At 34.4% G+C, this 6,154-nt stretch overlaps 1 long non-coding RNA gene across 2 annotated transcripts; it reads left to right on the forward strand.

Moving 5' to 3' along the window:
- The first annotated feature begins 4,318 nt into the window (after positions 1–4,318).
- Positions 4,319–5,302, forward strand: LOC117931126. 2 transcript variants are annotated; one of them, XR_004653987.1, is made up of 2 exons: positions 4,319–4,588; positions 4,891–5,302. It is a non-coding gene; the product is annotated as an uncharacterized LOC117931126 (long non-coding RNA). The 2 variants fall into 2 exon arrangements; XR_004653991.1 differs by having other exon boundaries at positions 4,319–4,562.
- Positions 5,303–6,154: the final 852 nt, after the last annotated feature.

Below are 6,154 nucleotides of genomic sequence, written 5' to 3' on the forward strand. Positions count from 1 at the left end.
AAATTATTTCCTAGCAAGTATTTTAAAAAAAAAAAGTCTTCCTGAGTTTAAGGCAATAAGATGAAAGTGAGGCATATAAAGGAAAAGGAAACAGAAAGAGTGTTAAAGTATTGGGTGTATGTTAATGGATGGACAATTCAGACTGAGGGCCAAAGTTGCCCTTTTTTGCATTGACTCTAGAAGATGAGTTGAATGAAAATGGTATGGTCACTTCAATAGATTTTTCTTTGAGATCATCACTTCAATGTGAACTCAACACATTATGGCTCCTTCATAACCCAAATTAATTTTTTTTTCTTTTTTTTGGGTTTTGTCGGCGGACCGACCTATCCAATAACATACTGACTCAGTCATTCATAGCCCGGATGGGTCCTGGCTAAATCCCCCAAAAGGAAAAGTAGTTGAGAGCCAATTGACCATTCTCCATTTCTCCCATTGGTCTCCAAAACCAGTTGACTACAGCTCTTTGATCCTAGACAACTTGATTAAGACCCAAAGCCCCACAACAAGAACCAAAGATAAGCTTTTTCAGAGGATCATTTCCTTGGAAACTTTGAAAGGAATGAGCAACAAAGAATGTGAAAGAGAGCATGAGGTTCAACACCATATTTAGTGGGGGCATGGATTTTCAAAGCCTTCCTAAGGAAATAAGCGACCACCAATTCATCGTAATGATGACATAGTTGTAATTTATTGACTTGAATTCTAACTGTGGCCAGCCTTTCTGGTGGGCTTAAATTCAAAGCCTAAAGGACCCTTCATTAACTTTAGCATAACTATCTGATCCCACATAGATAGTGTGTCCACAAGCAATGTCATAAACATCAATGGAGAGAAGCTTCGTATTTAAGAAGATTTAAAATGGAAATTTTGGAATCTTTTCAACTATTTACTTGAGAGTGGAATAGTATTTGTAGACAGAAACAAACACAGAATAAAGTGTAAAAAAAAAAGGGAAATGAATGAACAGGCTATTGTATCAAAGATACCCTTTAGATTGTATTATATGGGTTAGAGAACGACATCCAAGCATATCACTTTGGAATAATAGTTAAAAAGTAGAATAATAGTAAAGAGCATTCCACTTAAAAAAACCCCACATAAAAAGAAGAGAATAGAATCATGAGAAAGAATGGTAGTAGTTTTGAGTTGAGATGGTGGGTTCACAACCAGTGCTGGGACTACCCAGTTATCAGGAAGGAAGGAATGAATGAACGAATCCTTCACAAATTTGTACACGACTCCAATAAGAATGAGAATGGGAATAGCTAGCCAGATTCTCTCTCTCGGTCTTTCTCCAGTCCACAAAATATGGTTTATTAATTTGATAGTACCCTCTCTCTCTCTATCTGTGCGTATGATATTAAAATAGAAAAGGCTCTTAAAAAGAGGGGAAAAGAAGAGATTAAAGGCTTCTGAGCATGGAATAGTGATGTTAAGCAATGATTGTGTCTCTAAGAGGCCTGGCCAGCTTTGTTAGGCAAATGAGAATTGAAGTGAATGCCTAAAGGTTTTCCAAGGGGACATGGCCGTGGAAAGATGTCGTTTGACCAGCCCCCACGTCCCAAAGTGGGGAGATTTGCCTAAACCCATGATTTACAAGAGTGGGGGGAGGGGACTTGTTGAGGAAAAGAATGTTTCTCTACCCACTTTCTTCTTTTGGTGTGTGTGGGGTGTGGCATGCTTGAGGCATCATCCCATATGGGCCATCCCCCGATGCATCACCATGTGCATCATTATGATGTTGCCCCATGACTAGTACACAATGTGAAAGCCAACTCTTCAATTTGCTTGCCTTGGGGTGGACACATGATGGTAAATCATGCAGTTTATCAACCCATTAGCCCTGCACGTACATGCCATCTTATCATACCCATCAACTCTCTAATATGCTTTTGCCACGTTTAAAATAAAAAAAAAGATAAGAGGAGAAGAAGATACATTTCAAAATTTGCTAATTCTTGGATGGATCCCCCCTGAAATACAACTTTATTACAGAATTAATTATGAATAATTTCATATCCTAGGTATTTCAATTGGATCTCATGGAGTTGTGTTTGGTTGCAAGGGCATGGAGTAGCAGTGAACAAAAAGGCATACCATTTTCATAATTTCAGAGCTAGAGCTAAAGTGGAAGTGGGGGAATGAAGGAGAAAGAGAAGAAGAGAAAACAAAATTGATGTGGAGTTAAATTGACACTCAAGAACAGAATGAGTGGAGAAGGCACTAGGATTGACTTGGAGGAGAAGTGGGATTGACTTGGACAACTGAAACAACCCATATGGCCAATGTCAACCCATATCATCATCAAATTTCGCAACCCCCCTGAAACTGCAATGGGCGCCTTGTATCTTGGAAGTCTTGTGGCTTCCACATGCGAATCTCCCTTTTATGTCCATTCTGTAGGTTATTAGTCACTCCCCCACTAACATTCCCACCATGCTCTCCTACCACTCATCCATTTCTATTACAGTGGTTGACAAACATGCTTACTTCTTTTTCAAATTTAAACTTAATTAAAATTCAGTTGGAATCTTTATTTTCATTAGCCACGTCTCATGTGATTTCCAAACGAAGAACCAAATTTGTCATTTAAAAAAGAAGAAGTGGGGGCCTGTGATGGTGCCAAGTGACACCGTCTCACACCACATTATAAAAGGGCAATATGACCATATGAGTGGTCATGTCTCACAATCCCAATGGTACCTTATGGATCTTATTTCAAGCTTCTAATGTGGCGGTCCAGTGCACTATGGGCCGATATAATTTTCATAGTCCCTCTTTTTTTTCTTTTTTTCTTTTCATTCTGGGCCCAAATTTGTCTATCAACTTCAGTCCAGCACCATGCTGCATTTTCCCATTTTCCCACCAAATGATTTATAATGGCGCCAAAGGATTTTGAAGTTAGAAAAAATTATTTCTTTTAATTTACTATTTTAAATTAATTTTGATTTAAATTAGTATTATTAAGTGACAAGTTTGAAGAAAAAGAGTTGCATGAATTTGGGAAGAACAAAGAGAAAAAAGTTTTTTTTTCAATAATTTGTATAAAATTAAAAGAAATTTTTTTTCACTTTTTTTATTTAGGAGTTGTGAAAATTAAAAAATTCATATTTTCAAAAAAAAAAAAAAACTCAAGTAAAAAATGATGAAGTCTAATTTTTTTTTATAATATATAATTTTTCTTTGGATTGACTTCCTAAAAAAACCTAAAACTTTTTTGTAAGTTTAGTATTAACTTTACTAATTTTATTAAAAAGACCTTTCCCTTAGAAAAATATTAATAATATAAGTGAAAAAAAATTGAGCATATTTACTTTTATTTTACTAATAATAAAACTTTACTCCAAATAATGTTAATTCAAAAATACAATTCACATATGATATATGAAGTTTTTAATATGATTTAATCAAATATATCCATATTCACAGATAAAAAACTGTGTTTCCTACTTCTTATATCTATACTTTAAACTATGAACCCTGATGAATCTCTCCATTTTTCCACATATTTCTATATATTTCATATAATATTTATAAACTTATTTCCATCTAAAATATTTGTAATAACTTTCTCATTCTATAATGAAATTTAATATTATAATAATATAGGTAATTTTGTATATAATATATATATTTTTAAAAATTATACTAATTAAAAATTTGTAACACTTTCCAACAATTTGAATAATTATCAACAAATATTTGAAAATAGTAGTTAAAAATAGTGTTAAATTATTTTTAGGAATGAATTTCTGCTTGAAGATTCAAATATGAAAAATAGATTTTGGGCTTATAATTATTAATGATTACTTATCTATATACAATGCGAAATTTTGTAGAGAGAAGCTTATGCAAAAAAGAGTAGAAAACACTTAAAATTTGTTATAACAAAAACTATTATAATTTCATAACAAATTCCCAAAATTGTTTTTTTTTTTTCAAATGTTTTGACAAATAAAAATTATTTTTAAAAACATTTTTTAAATCAAGTTTAATTTTTTAGTTTCAATACTCCAAAAATAACTACAAATTTGTTATTTTTGTATTAGAAAAGAAAAATTAAATAATAATATGTTTTTAGAGAATAATAAATTGCTATTTTTTCTTTTTGTTTTAAAATCGAGTTGAAGCATTAGCATTGCTTCTCATAGAAGTCCATTTGGGCTTTTAATCATGGCCCTATTGCCTGCATGCGTCTTATGCTTTAGCCTTTAGAAATTCTATGGGTTAATTTTTAAAAAATTGGATTGTGGACTAGACCTGCAAATTCGATTTATCTGCAATCCGGATAGGGATTAGTTCTTACACACGAGACAAGCGAGAAAAACACTTGAACCCAAACATGGGGCTTTACCTTCCAACGGTCCCCAGTCTTGGCAAATTTGAAACTTGACTAAGAACCCGCTGCAGGGAGCAGTCTGAGCAGATCGAGAAGCAAAAGATAGAAAAGATGCAATCGTTTGAGAGATCCCTTGGAATCAGAAGCTTCTCGACTTCCGATTCGGCTTCTCTTTGGAAAAATGTCGCTTCTCTTCTCGACTCTCTCTCCATTAAACCAGGTGCATACCAAAACCCTAACTCTAAGGTAATTTAACATCATCCTTGTCTTGCCTTCCTTCCCGTCTTTAATTTCCTAGAAAATGAGGAAAGAAACTAATTAAGAACTTGAAAATCGTATATTGAATGCTGGTTTTGTGGCTTTATGCTCGGTTTACTGGAGATCTATGTTTTCTCGGGTTACAAACAAAGGAAATTCTGAGATTCAGAATTTTGGTTTCTTTTATTTTCCTGCATTTTCTCAGCATCCAAAATTTTTTATAAGCAATGTGGAATATGTTTTTGGTTATATGCTTGATTTAATTTGGATGGCAAAGTGTTGATGTATAGGAGGAACACTGGTGCAAAATTGTGGGGATTGTGAAATTGGGGAAGTTGTCTTTCAATTGGCCTAAGAGCGTTAGCTACAGACAATAAGCATGCTCGAGGACAAACCTGGAAATCCTGATGCACACCATTGAAGTGCCTTAGGCCCTTGGCGGTGACTTAGTTGTGCTAGAGAGCCATACAAAGACATGGTGCAACATCCATTCCCTTTGCCTTTCTTTGGCAACCCACTTATATTGTCATGATTTTAGCAACAATGACACATTATCTGGACATTGTATTTGGAAGTACATTTGCATACGGCGATGATTCCACTTTCTTGCATAGCATTGTCGTTAGCACATTTGTTTTTCTTGACACTCCCGTGAGAAGATACATTGTTAGTCTTTCTAAAGATGACCCTACTTCTTTTTCATGTTTGTGTGATCTGGTGTTGCTTCTATCTCTCATGATTGTTTCCTGTCTGTTTATATGTCTCAAAATTAGTGTGCCATAGTACTATTTTTTTCTTATAAAAATGGTGTTAGTGGACCCTAAATTACAAATTATCTATTTGATATAATCAGTGTTTATAAATGCTATTGAGGCTTACGTGTTGAGCATTGCCTCAAGGTGAGGCACTGTAAATTAGCCTTGAGGCTATAGCCTTACTACAATTTAATTGAGGCTTAAGCTTCACCTTTTTGAGGCTTGGAATCTGGAAACTATATCCTCAAGGCTGTTGGGGGCCTGGGGATTAAGCCTTTAAATATTCAATTAGTTTTAGGCCTTTGTAGGCTTTTAGTTGTTAACAACTATATAAGTCGCTTTAGTGTATTACCAATTAGTTAATATGAATTCAGTTGTAAAATAACTGAGTTTGTTAGTTTGTTATTCCTTCTGTTAGGCATAAAAATAACTCTATGTAAACATGAATCCAGAGAATAAGAAACAAAGCTTTAGCTAATTTAATTTTCACAGTTCTTTATAGTTTCCTTTCCCTATCAGTTTTCTGGCTTGGTATCACAGCTAGAAAAAAATGTCTGAATTCTCTTCTTCCTCTTCCTTCTCTAACCTTCCTTCTGCACATGGAGTCCAATTCTTTGGAACATTCAGTCATCCACTTGCAGTGAAGCTAGATGAAAACAACTTTCTGCAATAGCGTCAACAAGTCTTAGCTGCATGCAAAGGACATGGATTGCCACAATTCATCTTCAAAAAGGACTTAGCTCCTCCAGAATTTCTCAAGGATAGTGATAGAGAATTTGGCAAAATCAATGATGCATAT

The sequence above is a fragment of the Vitis riparia genome, chromosome 1 (genome assembly GCF_004353265.1).
Source record: "Vitis riparia cultivar Riparia Gloire de Montpellier isolate 1030 chromosome 1, EGFV_Vit.rip_1.0, whole genome shotgun sequence".
NCBI lineage: Eukaryota > Viridiplantae > Streptophyta > Magnoliopsida > Vitales > Vitaceae > Vitis > Vitis riparia.